Here is an 18,521-nt window from a genome sequence, read left to right as displayed (position 1 = left end):
AGACCACAATTTCCCCTTCATGTCCCACTTTTTTCCCACATATTTCTTAAATTTTTCCCAGCTTGATGTATAGTCTAATTCTTCTTGTTCTTTCAATTTCCTTGTTAATTTGTCCATTTCTGCCATGTTCAAAACTTTCAAAATCCAATCTTCCATAGATGGTATCTCCTGAGTCTTCCACATCTGTGCATAACACATTCTGGCCGCCGTGATCATATAAAACACCATAACTCTGTTTTATCAAAATCTTCTAGGTTCATACATAATAACAGCAATTCCTGGGTTTTATTTATATTCCTTTGTAAAATATCTGACATAACTTTAACTATATCCCCCCAGAACTGCTTAGCCTTATCACAAGTCCACCACATATGATAGAATGAACCTTCATGCTGTTTACATTTCCAACACTTATCAGACATCTGGCTATTACCATTGGCCAACTTCTTTGGTGTTAAATACCATCTATACAACATTTTATATACATTTTCACTCACAGTGGTACATGCTGAAATCTTAACTACATTTTTCCAAACCTTTTCCCAAGCTTCCATTGAAATTTCCTTATTACAATTTATTGCCCATTTGACCATCTGCACTTTAACAACTTCCTCCTCTGTAAACCATTTCAATAATAGCTGGCCTCAGATTTTCTATCATTTTCTTTCAAGCTCCTTTGATCCAATGATCTTGAGTAGTGGTTAAGGAGTCTTTATTTTTTAAGGAAAATATTGCGGAGAGATACTTGGCCACAGCCAATGTAGTGCTTGGGTCTTTATCCATGAACAGATAGAGAACTATGTTATCTTTTAATACAGTGGAAGGTAATTTAGCTAAAATAGGGCCAATCCATAATTTGTGATACAATTTATAATGAGGGCATTCCAATATCATATGGGACTAGGGATACCAGGTCCCCCTACTGTTCCAGTGGGTATGAACCTACATGATGATGTCACTTCCAGGAAGTGGCATCATTGTACAGGCCAATTTGGGCCCATTTGTAGCCAAAATTGACCTGCTGGGTAGTGCAGGAGCACTCTCAGGGGCAGCACAATGACATCACTCCCAGAGGTGATGTTGTTGTGTTGCTATGGGTGTGCACCCTGGATGGCATTCCCCCACTTTTCATCCCTTGGGAGCCAAGTGAGTAGAGACAAGGGGTGGAGGGTGGGAGTAGGGGATCCCCTGCCCCCTAGTGGGGGAATGGCATCCCTATATGCCTAAGGGAGTCAACCCTTTTTAAAAAAACACATTGGCAGAGTCTAGCTGAATAAGGCAAATTGCAACATCTCCCATATAGGGCTGTTGAGGGGCCAGTGTTCAGGTGTGTGAGCATAAATGCTCTACAATAATGAGGAACTGTTATGTGTTATGGTTGCCTCAGATTTAGATAAGTTTTGTGATTTGTCTTTATGGTCATTGTGTGTCATCATTTTTTAAAAAAAATCAGAGTGAGGGACTGCAAAATCTGAAACTGTCAGTGCTTTCTGGACTTCTGAGAGGTTCTGCTTAGGAGTAAGCCCCACTGAATAACATTTGTGTTGCTTCAAAACTAGACCTGCTTCAGCTTGCTCCTTTTTGCACCTAAAAAAAAAAGGATATAGCATGCAGGAAGTCTTATATTTGAAAGATGAATATCAGCAGTAAGCTTCTTCCTCACAGTTTATGATCATGAATGAGGAGACGCAATGATGATCATGAATGAGGAGACACAATGAGTAAGGGAAACAACCGGAATTCAGTGAAGCAAGGGCTGTATCGAAACATTGTAACAGCTGTTTAGGACTAATGATAGAAAGTAAGAGGAGGAAAAAGCCCAGTGCCAATTCCTGAAGAATATATATAACTTGATTGCAATATAGAGATAGCAACGGTGGATTTAGAATTGTTTCTTTGAATGATAAACAAGGAAACAAAACAGGGGAACTGCACACCCACCCACCCCCACACACACACCATTTACATTCAATTTCAACATTTGATTGTAAAAAGCCAGGACCAGTTATAGAATTGAAAAAGTGCTGTTTAAATTAACTACAGACTAAACAAATTAAATGTGTAGAGCACACCTGGCCCTTATCTGGTCAACTACTAAACCTTGGAGCATGAGAACTAAATAAAACCTATCTGCCATTTCCTGGGCAACCATGTGAACTTCCTGTAAGTTTATTTTTCAAGACTTGGTATCTGAGCCCTAATTACTTAAAGTACCATGTGTCCATTCTAACCTAAAAGTTCAAATATAAATTGTTTACTAGATTGAACAAGGAACAAGATGAGGTATTTTCTTTTCCTTTCATTCATTTTTGCTGTTTTTCTTGACTATCTTCTGTGGTGCCAGGACATGTTTGTCAAGCAAAAGTTCTTGGGAAAATATGGAGAAGTGTCTAGAAAGCAAGGTAAGTTAATAATAGTAGGTGCTATTATATCTGACTGGTGTTTATTCTGAGCTGTACCACATTTTTTGCATCAGAGTTAGCAGGAAGGCTGTCGCCCATGTGTTGCACTTTATAAGACAGCTGCATTTTTTTAAAAAAAACTTTCTTGGATTGTGCATTCCGTAAATGTTTAGTGGAATTAATCATTGTTGTGCAACAATTTTCAAGACCTTCCCTACAGCCTTTTTCTAGCCTAAGGAACTTTATTCCAACTTAAGTGGCTCTTCATTTGGAGGTTTATTTCAAAAAAGCAAGATAACACACACAAACACAAGAAGCCACACAGTTTGTGTAGCTGGGCTCACATGGAACCAACCATACCACCATCATCAGCTTATCTAATGCTTAACATGGCCAAATCTGTAGATGCTTAAATCTGGAGATTAGAACCATGAGCAGAAAAGACAGGTCTTTCTACAAACTCGAGAAAAGCCCTAGGTTTGCAGAAAACCTGAAAAAGATGGGGGGTATTGGTGATAGAGAGTGCCCACAATTCGTCGCTGATTTATGGCCACCACTGGTAGGGTTTTCATGGTAAGAGACTAACAGAGGTTTGGCATTGCCTTCCTCTGCAACCCTAGTCTTTGTTGGAGGTCTCCTATCCAATTACTAACCAAGGCCGACCCTGGATATCCAGGGATATCCAGGTGTGTGTGTGTGGGGGGGGGTTAACCCCTTCAAAATAATAGAAGCAGTACCTGTAGCATTAAGAAATGAATGCCTTCAGGGGCCTTTACTGGGCACCCATATAACAGACAATTAGCTGAAACACCTTTGCAAAGCTTTTTTTCTTGACAAAATAGCATACAGAATGACTTGGATGCCGGGTATAACGTTACTCACAGCACAATCTCTGACTCAAAATGGAGTCTGCTTTGAGACCCAAGCTACAAGTGATGCATTACACTTGAATGACAAGTGAACAGACTCATGTGTATCCTCCCTGTTCACTTGCCATTCACTTGCACTCCACTTGATCACTTTGTGGTCAAGTGGAGCGCAAGTGAATGGCAAGTGAACAGGGAGGAATACACATGAGTCTGTTCACTTGTCATTCAAATGTAATGCATCACTTGTAGCTTGGCTCTCTCACTGCTGCTTTTAATCTCCTTTTCAGGATTTGAAAAAGGTTCTTTCTCATCACAGAATCATGACTGGCTAGACAACCAAGTCCTCTTTCACCATTGGCCACTCCCTCCTTCCCCTCTCCCTCCTGCCTCACTCCACCCTCCCCTGCTGGAAAAAGCCCTGACAAAGGTTGTGAGACAAGTGGGGGAGGTGGCTGGAGAAACAGTCAATGCTTGCCAGATTAAACCAAATTAAACCAGTTTAATCTGGCCCATTGAGATCCGGCTTCCTGGATCTGATCTGAGATTCTCTGATCTGAAGCAGTATAGCCAAATTCTGCTGAGTTGGTATAAATCTGGCCATAAAGCCGGATTGCACACCCATAGCTTGACTGGCATGACTCACTGAAGTTGGGCTTTTTGTGACTGCTCAACAGCAACCACCCCACAAAAGCCAGTTTGATATAATGGTTAGAGTTTCAGACTAGGCTCTGGGAGATTCAGGTTTAAATCGCCACTCTACTGTGAAAGCAAACCGAGTGACCTTGGACTAGTCACTCTCCCTCAGCCTAACCTTCTTCACAGATAAAATGGAGGAGAGGAGAATGATGTAAGCTGCTTTGGCTGCCCATTATGGAGAAAGGTAGGATATGAATGAAAAAGTAAACATAGTTGAAGGGGGAGGGGCAGATAAAAGTAAGTTGGTTGATGGATATGAAGGAGAGAAGGAAATAGTGATGAAGGAGAGAAGGAAACAGTAAAGATATGGGAGTTGATAGAGGACCAAAAGGAGGACAGAAAGATGAAATAGTGTGGGAAGGGGATACAGGTGAAAATGCAGTGCCTCCTGCAAGTTCCTGCAGGTTCCACACCACACAGATGGGCAGCCCAACAGGATCACTGTTTTCTCTGGTACAGGCTGCTAGAGGGAGGGAAAGAGGGAAAGCTTAAGACGGGGAGGAGGTGATAAAGGCAGGTTGTCTGGTGAGTGAGAAGGACAGAAGGAAGGAGGATAACAGGAGAGACAATGGAGCTTTCAGGGATGGGAAAAAGAAATTTTCAGGAGAGGAAATGAGATGTACCCCATAAATCCTTGTGGATCCCCTGCTTGTACAGGCTGAAACCTGTATTGAGAATCTACTCCTACACTGTCTGAAATGATCGGGAAATGACACATTCACACATACACAGGTGAAAGCAGAGCATAATATCAATTGCCTGTAGACAACCCAGCTGTTCTGCAACAGGTACACAATAAAGAAGCCAACAGGTAGCATGGATAGCTACATTTAGTACCTTCTAGGCTGGAGATAGCTGTAATTTCACAACAGAAAGCCTTCCTACTGACAAGATCACCCTTTATTTTCATCTGTATTGATTTGTAGCACTGTTTCTGGTCTAAATGGTTACCGTTTGAAAAATGGTAGATTGTGTAAATAAAGCTGCCACCTCTACCTTCAGATAATAGTAAGGGATTGAGTTAATGATAAGGGGAAAGAGGAAAGAAAAGAGACCATGCCAGCATTAAATTCCAGTATTTATGTGTCTGACGGATGCCATGTGAGCTCCCCACCTAGTAATATCCATGTGCTGCTATAACCACTAATAGTACAAATTAAGGTATAATGCTGCTTAGTTCTGGTGCTCTGGGTGAAAGTATTGCTTCTATGTCATTTGTATAGGCACTATGATTGTAGTTGTGACCTCATGGATAATGAACTGCTAATCTCATTTGGGACAGACCACTAGTAATTTGGCATGGACGCCACAGCGTTTTATTAGAACAGAGCAAATGTTTAACCACCTAGGATTCACCTAAAGTAGGTCCATTTAGGTCATGCTGAGAGGGAAAAGGCATAATTTAGTTGAAATGGAGACTCAACGAAGGCTCACAGAAAAACAAATATGTTAAAAGGCTTTCAAGAGGTGGAATCCAATTTTGGATAGATACCAGACTAGCATGGGATGTGCAAAAGGTACCCAAGCCACATTAGCATGTTATACCAAGATGTAGCTCATTAGATCACTGGACTTCAGGTTAAAAAAAAAAAAAGATAAAGACTTTTGTGACTTTGGAAAAATAGTGGCATCATAAAACTAGTTGTAATAGGGTTAGTTTGTTGAGAGCCCATTTGGGAAAAAAAAAAACGTTTTTCATGTATATACCCTGAATTGTGAGATTAAAACAGGATCCTATTTAGCTGTGTCAGGCAGCTTACTGGTGCTTACTCACCCATACCTTACAGCTTGCACTGAATTCATTGACAGACTCACTTTGACTGTTAAGAATTCTAAAAGCTTCCTCCTAACAGTCAACAGGAAAGGAAATCTGAAAGGGCTTGCTCTAAAGTCTTACTGAGGAGAACAAATACTACTGTCTGGTGTGGTAACAAAACTGGCAGGCTTTTCTATCTAATTATCTTGCTCAGCTAATCTCCCCTACACTTCAGCTCCTAAGGGGAAACCCTATACTTTAACTCCTAAGGGGAAACCTTGCACCTCAACTCCTAGGGGAAATTAGCATAGTGAGACAGCTAGAGATGAAACCCCACTGGCCAGAATTGTCTTTTATCCTCTCAATACAAGTTTCTCTCTAATATCAGGAGGAGGCCTGTCAAATTAATTCATATAGGTATATGAATAAGATGAGATTAAAATGTGCTATTTGAAATACACTCCTAAAACAAACCCCATACTCATCTTCACTCTGTCTGAATACAAATGCCTACATCATTTCAAAAAGAGGCCAATATTTAAACTTTGCTGTACATTAGAGCTGGCCCATAGCTTGTGTACTGTGTTAGAAAATCTCTCTAGTCTTGTACTTTTCAGTACTTTCCTAGTAATTCATACACACCTGTTATGCAACATGTTCAGATTCAGTTTAAACATATTGATGCCCATATAGGAGAAGAATTAATGATATGAATTTATTTGACTCAAGCAGAGTATTGTTGAAGGCTTTCACGGCCGGAGAACTATGGTTGTTGTGGGTTTTCTGGGCTGTATTGCCGTGGTCTTGGCATTGTAGTTCCTGACGTTTCGCCAGCAGCTGTGGCTGGCATCTTCAGAGGTGTAGCACCAAAAGACAGAGATCTCTCAGTGTCACAGTGTGGAAAAGATGTAGGTCATTTGTATCTACTCAGGAGGGGTGGGGTTGAGCTGAGTCATCCTGTAAGAGTTTCCCAGGGTGTGGAATGCTAATGGCGGGAGGCTTCACTGTATCCTGAGGAGGTTCTTTTGCATATGGATTGGTACTTGATGTGCTAATCTTCTCTGCAGGGCTATTGTCGGGGATAGAATGTTTTGTTAGCCTGGTGTTTTTCAGAACTGGAAACCATGCTCTGTTCATTCTTAAGGTTTCTTCTTTCCTGTTGAAGTTTTGCTTATGCTTGTGAATTTCAATGGCTTCCCTGTGCAGTCTGACAAAGTAGTTGGAAGTGTTGTCCAGTATTTTGGTGTCCTGGAATAAGATACTGTGCCCTGTTTGCGTTAGGCTATGTTCAGCCACTGCTGATTTTTCAGGTTGTCCAAGTCTGCAGTGTCTTTCATGTTCTTTTATTCTTGTCTGGATGCTACGCTTTGTGGTCCCGATGTAAACTTGTCCACAGCTGCAGGGTATATGGTATACTCCCGCAGAGGTGAGGGGGTCTCTACTGTCTTTTGCTGATCGTAGCATCTGTTGTATTTTTCGGGTGGGTCTGAATACTGCTTGAAGGTTATGCTTTTTCATAAGCTTTCCCATCTGATCAGTAATTCCTTTGATATATGGCAAAAACACTTTTCCTGTAGGAAACTGTTTTTCCTTGGTTGTTTGATTCATCCTGGGTTTGATTGCTCTTCGGATTTCATTTCTGGAGTAGCCATTTGCCTGAAGTGCGTGGTTTAGATGATTAATTTCCTCATTGAGAAAGTGCGGCTCACATATCCGTCTTGCACGATCCACTAATGTTTTCATTATGCCTCTTTTCTGTCGGGGGTGGTGATTGGAGTTTTTGTGTAAGTACCGATCAGTGTGAGTTGGTTTCCTGTAGACCTTGTGACCTAACTGAAAGTTTGCTTTGCGGATGACCAAGGTATCCAGGAATGGGAGTTTTCCCTTGATTTCTTTCTCCATTGTGAATTGTATGTTCAGGTGGATGTTGCTGAGATGATTCAAAAACCCCATCAATTCTTCCTCCCCATGGCTCCAAATGATAAATGTATCATCCACAAACCGGAACCATACACTAGGTTTGTGGGGTGCTGATTCTAGAGCTGTTTTTTCAAAATGTTCCATGTAGAAGTTTGCTATAACTGGGCTGAGTGGGCTCCCCATGGCCACCCCATCATAGAATTCGTTGTCCCATTGGAAGTAACTGGTTGTCAGACAATGGTGGAATAAGGCTGTTACATCCTCTGGGAAAATCTGATTAATAAGTGCAATAGTGTCTTTTACTGGAACCTTGGTAAACAGGGATACAACATCAAAACTGACAAGTATGTCTTGTGGATTGAGTTTCAGAGAACTGATTTTGTTGATGAAATCTGCTGAATCTTTGATGTAAGATGAGGTTTTCCCAATGTGGTCCTGCAGGAGATCTGCCAGATGTCTAGCTAATTCATATGTCGGTGAACCAATGGCACTCACAATGGGTCGGAGTGGGACTGAATCCTTATGTATTTTGGGGAGTCCATATAGTCTAGGTGGCTGTGCTTCAGTCTTGCATAGTTTTCTGTGCGTGTCGGGATGTAGTGAGGAATTCTTGATCAGCGCATTTGTTAGCCTGGTGATTTTGCAAGTGGGATCTCGTTTTAGTTTTTTGTAGGTGGAGGGGTCCAGGAGTTCCTTAATCTTCTTTTTGTATTCCTCTGTTTTCATGATCACTGTAGCATTGCCTTTATCAGCTGGTAGAATGATGATGTCTGGATCTGCATTGAGGGTCTTGATGGCATTTCTCTCCTTGCGTGTTATATTGCTGGTAGGAAGCTTTGCCTTTTGTAGAATCCTGGCTGTCTCTCCTCTTATTTCCTCAGCTTCCTCTTCAGGTAGATGACGAATGGCAGCTTCTACATTTGCAATGATGTCTTCCACAGGAATTCTGGTGGGGGTGACTGCAAAGTTTCCTCCCTTTGCCAAGATGGAGGTTTCTTCTGGTGAGAGTTGACGGTCTGTCAGATTGATGACAATGCGTGCATTGTCGAGCATCACACTGATCAGTACTTACACAAAAACTCCAATCACCACCCCCGACAGAAAAGAGGCATAATGAAAACATTAGTGGATCGTGCAAGACGGATATGTGAGCCGCACTCACCGTATACCCTGCAGATGTGGACAAGTTTACATCGGGACCACAAAGAGTAGCATCCAGACAAGAATAAAAGAACATGAAAGACACTGCAGACTTGGACAACCTGAAAAATCAGCAGTGGCTGAACATAGCCTAACGCAAACAGGGCACAGTATCTTATTCCAGGACACCAAAATACTGGACAACACTTCCAACTACTTTGTCAGACTGCACAGGGAAGCCATTGAAATTCACAAGCATAAGCAAAACTTCAACAGGAAAGAAGAAACCTTAAGAATGAACAGAGCATGGTTTCCAGTTCTGAAAAACACCAGGCTAACAAAACATTCTATCCCCGACAATAGCCCTGCAGAGAAGATTAGCACATCAAGTACCAATCCATATGCAAAAGAACCTCCTCAGGATACAGTGAAGCCTCCCGCCATTAGCATTCCACACCCTGGGAAACTCTTACAGGATGACTCAGCTCAACCCCACCCCTCCTGAGTAGATACAAATGACCTACATCTTTTCCACGCTGTGACACTGAGAGATCTCTGTCTTTTGGTGCTACACCTCTGAAGATGCCAGCCACAGCTGCTGGCGAAACGTCAGGAACTACAATGCCAAGACCACGGCAATACAGCCCGGAAAACCCACAACAACCAAGCAGAGTATATTAGAAGTTTAGGCTATTAAAATGCTTTTCACTGGTATATGCTGGGAGCAATCCTAAGCAGGTCTACACACAAGTAAGCCTCATGATATTTAGTGGTGCTTACTCCCAGGAACATGCCTTTAGGATTGCAGCCAATGTGTGTAGGTCTGTACATTATTTTTGACGTATGTTTAGATAATATCAAAGGGAAACAATTTTTTAAAAAACCCAGCAAGCAATTTCATTGAAATTTGTTTGTTTAAGCTATTTATATGCTGCCCTTTTAAGACAAGATGCAGATGATGTCCAACTCTATATCTCACTATCCAAATGACTGCAGGATGCAGTAGAAACCCTGGGTTACTGCCTGACAGCTGTGGTTAAATGACTGAAAGCAAACAAATTGAAATTGAACCCAGACAAGACAGAAGTGATGCTAATTGGGAAGGCAAAGAACTTGAAGGACATTGTACTCCCCACTTCCGATGGAGTTCATCTGACCCTTGCAGACTCAGTTAAAAGACTGGAAGCTATACTGTATCCTGCACTACTGTTAGAAAAGCAAGTTAAGGCAAATGCAAAAAATGTTTTCTACAATCCCAGTATAGTCTGGAATAGACATGGGCACGAACCGCATTACGAACTTCAAAAAACCACGAAATTGGCAATCACACGATCACGATCCAGCAGTTCGTGATTGTCCATGGCCAACGAACCAGCATTTGGAAGAAGCCTGGTTCGGTGCGTTTGGCCACAGTTCGGGAAGCCAGACAATCAGACGCCATCAATCAATTCCCCTGGAAATGGAGCCAGGGGAATGCCTGAACTCTGTCTGCATTCCTTCTGTCACCCTGGAAACCCGAATCGAAGACCAGCTTACCTTGATCGGCAGGTCTTCCTTCCAACCATGGAGCTGCAAAGCGGTTACAAGTTGGGAGAAGACACCCGGGGGAGTGAGGGGGGAGGGGTGTTCTGTAGCCATAGGCACTCCAATCTCATCCCTGCAAACCCTGATAGGCAGCTCTGGTGGCCAAACACAGACCTCCTGCATTGCTCTATCGGACCTCAGCTTATAAAAAGCACTGCGCTTCAAGTTCTGGTTTCACTTCCAGCGAGCAGTGGAGTGAGACAGAGCTCTTGCTTGCCACTTGCTAGCCTTTGGGGAGAGAGACTGAGAGTATAATTGAGCTGAGATTTTTGGGATAGGTATCTATCTCCTCTGGTTCCAGGGCTGCTGCCTGGCTCTGGGGCCAAGCTCAGTGGGCACCTGGGCTGAGGGCTCACACATTAGTGACTGATCTGTTCAGGTCTGTGGGAGTGGTGGGCTAGGGTTCTAGTCCCTCCCTCCCTCTGGTTCCAGGGCTGCTGCCAGGCCCTGAGGCCAAGCTTAGTGGGCACCTTGGTTGAGGGTTCACATTGGTTATTACTAATCAGTGCCTGATCTGGTCAGGCCTCTGGGAGTGGTGGGCTAGGGCTCTAGTCCCTCCTTCCCTCTGGTGCCAGGGCTGCTGCGAGGCCCTGGGGCCAAGCTCAGTGGGCACCTAGGCTGAGGGCTCACCAAATGATTATTATTATTATCACAATCATTATCATTTTCATTATTATTCTTATTATTCCTATTATTCCTATTATTATTATTAGTCTCTGTGTCTGTTCTGTCCAGGCATCTTGGTGTGCTGCTCTACGGCTGTAGCCCCGGTCTCTGGTTCCAGTGCTGCTGCCAGGCTCTGGGGCCAATCTCAGTGGGCACCTCAGCTGAGGGCTCACACAGTATTATCAGTGCCTGATCTGGTCAGGTCTGTGGGAATGGTGGGCTAGGGTTCTAGTCCCTCTCTCCCTCTGGTGCCAGGGCTGCTGCCTGGCTCTGGGGCCAAGTTCAGTGGGCACCTCGGCTGAGGGCTCACAGTATTATTACCAGTGCCTGATTTGGTGGTCAGGCATCTTGGTGTGCTGGACTAGGGCTCTAGCCTCAGCCTCTGATTCCAGGGCTGCTGCCAGGCCCTGGGTCCAAGCTCAGTGGGCACCACGGCAGAGGGCACACAGAGTCATCTCTCCTTTCCTGTCCTCCTTAATTCTAGTTTGGTGGCACAATGAGTCTTCCTGTTGTGTTGGCCACCAAGGGTGGTTGTGGGGTGAAGTGCAATGACAGTCCTCCTGCTTTACTTGTGGAAAGCAGTATTGGGTGTGGCTTGGGGGCAGCAGAGAGTCCTCCCGCTCCCCCCAATTCACCTGTGGGAGCTGTGGAGGAGGCCAAAGAGGTCTTTCCGCAGGGGGGAGAGAATCTCTCTCAACATTTTGAGGAGGGGTGGGCGGGCGATGGATCCCTGGAGGAATGGTTTGTGTGTTATGAAAGATCCCTCCCATCCGCATCACAAACTCTCAGTGGTCCTTGCCTGCAGTCCACCCCTCACCCCGTCGTCCGTGGCCAGCTCCGCAGTGCAGCCTGTAACCATTCGTCCTCCTTCCCCTGGGACAGTTAGCGGTCCACGTTTCAATGCCTCGTATGGACGCCCTTTCGGGCCCTTTCTAATGACCCCCATGTGGTGTGGTGCCATGCCTGTGATGTCCTTCTGCGCAGGGGTAAAAACCCGAAGCACCTGTCTTCGACGGCCCTGACTCGGCACCTTAAGAAGCACCACCCGAGCCTGTCTCCCTCCTCATCCAGTGAAACATCCGTTGGGGGGAGAAAAGGGGCGACCTGCTCTTCTGAGTGGGGGTCAGTGGGAGGGTCACTTTGCCCTGAGGGTGATGCTGGTGGGAGCAGAGCGCTCCGGCAGGCCACGCTCATGGAGGTTGTCCCCTCGGGGTCTGGGACAGTGCCGCTTAGAACCTCATGGCTGATGGCTCAGGAGGTGTGCCTTTGCGTCTTGGCAGAGATGATTACCCTACATGGCTTGCACCTATCCAGCGTGGAGTGTGTGGGCTTCCACAGGCTACTAAAACATTTCGCCCCTTGGTTCTCCATGCCGTCGCCATGCACCCTTGCCCTTCGAGTCCTGTGGGTATCTCGAATGAGGGCTGGCACATTTGGGTCAGGTTTAGCCAGGTCCAGTCCCACTGCTAACAGGCTTCTGAGACCTTGATAGGCCTTCCTGGCACAGCCAGATCATCATAACACCTCCTTTCTGTGAAGGCAGGGAAGTGGGTGATGCTGGAGGCAGCCTCCTTTGGGCACTTGCAGAACAGCTCAGGAGCTGTTGCACATATAGTTGAGCTGCACGGTGCCCCTATCCATCTTAAACACTGAGCCCTCTGAGCAGGGGGGAATGGGTCTCTCGATTCATGTCCTTCCCACAAAGGCAGGAAGGTGGCCAATGTCAGCTGCTGCTGCTGCTGTCCCGTTTCTGTCTCCCCCTCTCAGGAACCACTCTGACCTATCCAAGCAATGTGTCCTGTCCTGCCCATCCCCTACTTTCTGTGAAGGCAGGACGGTGGGTCATGTCAGCCGCTGCTTCACGACGGAATATCCTGTTACTGCTCCCTTCTTGGTCATGAGGGACAGCTCGGCTGTGATCACACCGCCGATTGTATCATATACGGATATAGTTGGTTGCACAGCGTGGCGGCTCCCCTGTCAACGGGACTGATGGGACCCCTTTGATCTGGGGGCAAATGTGTCCCACATCTCCCATCCTTTCTGTCAAGGCAGGAAGGCGGATGGTGCTGGCTGCCACAGGAGAAATCCTCAGGGGGACCCTTGGGTGAGGCCCTGCAGTTTCTGGGGGATCTTGCCACTTCCCCTCCAAATGACATGCGAACACGATCCGTCCATGGATAAAAGGATTGAAAATCAAAAACAGAGAAAGATACAAACATTACAGAATGTATAGGTAGAATGAACAATACCCTCGAATGTGTGTGCACACCTTAGAGAATGTCTGTTAACGGTGAGAGTATGGTACATATTGGGAGAATTGTATGTAGAAAATGATAGAGACAGAAATAGAAAGAGAGGGGACATCACCCGCCCTCCGGCCCTGGCCGGGAATAACTGCGTGCTCCTGTGAGACCAGGCGGTTGCAGGGGGATCTTCCCACTTACCCCCCACATGACATGTCCTCTCCCTCCCATCCTTTCCAGTAAGGTAGGAAGGTGGGTACTGTCGGATGCCGCTGTCACACAGTTCCTCAGTGGGACCCTCGGGTGAGGACCCGCGGTTGCTGGGGGATCAGGCCCCTGTCCCAGCGGCCTGATCCCCCCTGCCCAGTGGCCTGATCCCCCCTGCCCAGCGGCCACCAACAGTACCCACCTTCCAGCCTGCGCCGGGAATACCAGCGTGCTTCTCTTCGGCCTGGCGGGTGAGCACATGGTGGGTGCCACCAGTGAGTGGCCAGACCCCCCCACCCTCTAAAGGAGAGGTGCCTCATCGCTGCCTCCCCGTGCCCACCAGGCCCGGTGACCACCGTCAGCACCCACCTTCTGTACACTGGGCCAACGTCAACCAGTGGCTCTAATTGTATTGAGTGAGAATTTCTTGGGGGCCTTGGATTGGAGAGGGTATAACTCCAAGATCCCTTTTGCAGTCTTGTACAAACTTGGTTGATGGCTGTAGGAGAGCCTGTAAAACACTCCCTGGGAATATGGTCTCTCTAAGTGCAACAGGGGCTGTTCTGAGCCCCACGAACCGCGAACCGGTTTAGCAACAGAAAATGTTCATTGCGGTTCACGACCTCTGTATTGTCAGTGGCACCAAACCACGAACCGCGGGTTTGTTAAATTTTTTTGGTTCGTGCCCATTTCTATTCTGGAAGATGGTGCCCTACCTTGATAAGGCTGATCTGGCCACCTGGATCCATGCCATGATAACACTAAAACTAGATTACAGTAATGCACTATACATAGGTTAACCTCTAAGTTAACCTGGAGGCTCCCGTTAGTGCAGAAAGCTACAGCTTGGTCATGGGAGCTAGAAGGAGCATGAATATAACCCCCCATTCTGCAGTCACTCCATTGGCAACCGATCAGCCATCTCTGTGTGTGTTATGTGTTATCAAGTCACCTCCAACCTATGGCGACCCTATGAATAAAAGACCTCCAAAATGTAGCCATTCAGTTATCAGGTTCAATTCAAGTTATTGGCTATCACATACAAAGCTCTTAACAACCTTGGTCCATCATATCTATTGGACTGCTTCTCTTCCTATGCTTCTCTTCCTATGTTCTATTGTGGCAGCTTCGCTTATTTGAACAGGGCCTTCTACAGGTGCTGCCTTGCATATGGACAAAATCAATAGCTGCCTGCACATGTGCTTTCCGTGTGGTGGCCTCCACCTTATGAAATGGCCTACTTGAAGAGGTCAGGAAACGCTCCTGGCTTCCCGCAAATGAAGCAAAACTGAATTATTCAAGAGGGCTTTTTCCTCAGATAGGAGGGCTGTAATATAAGGAGGTGGTCTCAAAGAGATGCTTCAGTAAAGGGATAGGTAATTTAGACTTTAATATTATGAACTATCTATTGCCATGTATGATCCTTCTGGGTAGTTTCTATACTGCTTAATATGACAGGCTTAGAATTGCTTTTGCTCTGTTTCAGCATTTCTTTAACTCTATTTCTGCTGGTTTTAAATCTTTGCATATTTGCATTTATATATCCTACTGAAATGTATTTGAAATTGTCTGTATTGACTAACACTGTGTAAACTGCCTTGAATCTTCATCAGAAATGTGGAACACAAATTATGCAAATAAATAAATAAAAGCCTGTGAGAAATTTTATTTATCAAAATAAAACAAAGTACTGTTTGTTTTTCCTGGAGCTGTCATTTACATCCAGGATGAAAAAATGAGAGAAATTTGATATTGAAAGGCTGAGCTACAGTTGTGTTATAAATGTGTATTTTTATGGTTTCATTAGCTGCCTGTGAAAGTCATAGAAGAATCTTAAAAAGTTGTAACGGGGTAATTCAAATTTAGCAAGGTACTTCATGTTCTTAACTTCATTTTTTAAATAAAACACTAGCTCTGGGCAGGTTACACAAATAGTCCAAACATGCTAATTTCAAATATGAGAGTTTATGCCTTAACTGATTTGTTTAAAATTAGGCAAATAAAGTTAAGGAATATCAACCCCCTAAAGACTTAGAAATTATTGCTTCTTGCGAAGAACAACCAGGATTTGTAGTTATGAAGTGAATGTTATGATGTCATTGTCCCATGTAGCCAATCAGTTTTGACTTTGTGCTGGCATCAGCTGTTGCTTTTCCCTCACTGTGGAAGTGAAAAGAAGAAATGCATCTGACCTATTGCTAATACAACTGATCTAATATTCACCTTGCCATCCGACACTAATAATTTCATTGTCCACCAGCTCAAAGTGTGAAAGATTGGAAACTTCTTTCCAGGTGCACGAGCAATGGGTCTATACGAAACAAATCTTCTCCCTGAATTCAGAACAACAACGACATTCAATTTACAACTTAACATCCTCTCAGAGCAGTTTACAAAGTATGTTTTTATTATTATCCCCACAACAATCACCCTGTGAGGTGGATGAGGCTGAGAGAGATCTGGAAGAGCTGTAACTGAACCAAGGACACCCAGCTGGCTTCAAGTGGAATGAGAAATCAAACCTGGTTCTCCAGATTAAGATTAGAGTCCCGCTGCTCTGGGATCACCTGGTGGGCTTTACGGCTTCCAGCTGAGAGGGCAGACTGCCCGTGGGACCCCCTATACAAGTCTTTCCCTCAGGGCCTTACAGTTTGGGTGTTATGGAGCTTTAAGGGGGGAATCACTTGCCTGGCCGGCCAAGATACAGCCATGCGCTTGGATAGCTTGCGCCTGGGGTAGTAAGTGTTCACCTAGACAGGCTGCGGAGGAGGTCCAGTTGACCCCATGGCTCAGCCTGTACCACTAGTTATACCCTTGCCGTTCTTAAGTTGTTGCTGATCAATAAATGGCCCTGTTTTCACCCAAGCCTGGTGTCCATCTCTTCATTCCAAATGGGGGGACAAAATGGCACTCCCAAGATGCGCAAAGCACGGTCATCCGGGTGCTGCCATTTGTCTCCCCGCATGAAGGGAGAGCAGAACGGTGCTTTCCTGGGCATCCAGGGATTTTGAGGGGGCAGAGCCAGGGCTTATAAAGGCTGGCTCCACCTCCCACCCTGCAGCAGCCATTAGGAAAGCTTGACCCACCCATCTCACCCTGTGCAGTACAGGACTAGCCGGTCACTGTTTTACGGAGCCAGGTACGAATTTTCTTGCTTCTTCCCAAATTGGCTCAAGGGGAAGAGGTGTTTTTTGCCTACCTTGAACTGCTGGTTAGATAGTTGCTTGCGGTTAAGTTAGAGTGTTCCCCTGGTTCTTGGCAGGTTAGTTGCGGTAGGCAGAGCGAGCTGGTGAGCACTCGGTGGCACCTCCCCATTGGTGGGGAATGGGGGTCTGTCTGGGATTGGCTGGCGGGCTTTACAGCTGCCAGCTGAAAGGGCAGACTGCCCATGGGACCTCCTGTACAAGTCCTTCTCTCAGGGCCTTACGGTTTGGGGGTTATGGAGTTTTAAGGGGGGGACCACTTGCCTGGCTGGCCAGGATACAGCCATGCACTTGGATGGTTTGTGCCTGGGGCAGTAGGTGTTCGTCCAGACAGGTCAAGGAGGAGGTCTAGTTGACCCCTTGGCTCGGCCTGTACCGCTAGTTATACCCTTGCCATTCTTAAGTTGTTGTTGATCAATAAATGACCCTGTTTTCACCCAAGCCTGGTGTCCATCTCTTCATTCCAAAGGCGGGGACAAATGACAGACTTTTGTTTCCTTCATGCTTAATGGAAGGGAAGAGGAAGTATATCACAAAAGTCTATTGTAGAGGTGATAACATAAAAGAGACCGAGAGGTGTTTCCCAATTGTTTTGGCAACATTGTGAGGTATTCTCTCCTCTGTCCATTCAAGCAAACATTTATGCATCTTTTTTTGCATCTTCATGGATAGCCAAACGTATCTTTAAAACAATGTCAATAAATAAAATTAGCTAAAATAATGATTAATTCTTGCCTTGTAGAATTTTGTTTTAATGTATATCCTTGACTGATCATTAGTAGCTTCTACTTGGAAGTCTTCTGATGTACCATTTTTCAGAAATGCATTTTTTCAAATTAAAGCAATAGACCACTTGAGGGATTTTCTTAAATTCCAGAAGGATAAATTATTCAGAAGAGGAGACGACTGGAATCTTGGGGTTCATCTAATAAAGCTTGGCCACAACACAGGCCCCGTTCATTGAAATATAACCTGTGCAAGAGAGGAACGTGGCAGATTGTGTTGTGTATTTAGACACTGTATTGGAAGCATCAACTTTTCCTTCCCTACCATTCCTCTACTAGTTCAGGGGAACACAAAACTTGATCATTTCGTTGAGTCCAGCTGTAAATAATTGTTGGTTTTGTTCTGTGAAGAAGAAAGGGAGCTGCACCAAGGTAAAATGAAGATGAAGAGACACTTGGTGTAGAGGAAAGGAATCTTTAATAATTGTAGAATCCCTACATGTTTCTTGTGCAGCTTCATCAGGGGGAATCTACCAAATAATACAAATTATAAAAAATATATTTAATACATCATTTCAAAAGTTAATAAAACATATTAATAAAACATAGGACAAATTCACAGAGCATATACAGAGAGCAATTCATAATGAGTTGTTAATATTTAGACAACTAATGCTGCACCAATTATCTGTTCATTTTGGTTTTGTTCCTTGCCTTCCCATATTAATTACTTTCTATAAAGACAGTTCTGTTGGGATTGCTGCTCTAGCACTGCTGAAGCAATCTTAAATGAAATAGAGCAAATGTAATGAAGTGTCCCAGGCTGTCTTCTCCACTTTGTATTATAAACATTCCCATTCTGTCTCTGGGACTGGACCAAGGTAAACTGAAATGAGGATTAACTGACAATAGCAGAGGCTAATTTACTGAAAACCACATGAGGAGTTCCCGAGCCCAGCATGGATAACCAAAATATTATCAACCGTGTTTACTGTGGGCTAAGTCAATTTATTAGTTGGAGTGCTTCATTATGTAGAAGAGATGCTGCCAATGATAGTCTCCCAGTCAAAATAAACAAGCATAAAGTGTTCCACATATACAATTTGT

Source organism: Eublepharis macularius, chromosome 2 (genome assembly GCF_028583425.1).
Source record: "Eublepharis macularius isolate TG4126 chromosome 2, MPM_Emac_v1.0, whole genome shotgun sequence".
In the NCBI taxonomy this organism is placed as follows: domain Eukaryota; kingdom Metazoa; phylum Chordata; class Lepidosauria; order Squamata; family Eublepharidae; genus Eublepharis; species Eublepharis macularius.
Note: the sequence above shows the minus strand (reverse complement) of the source record.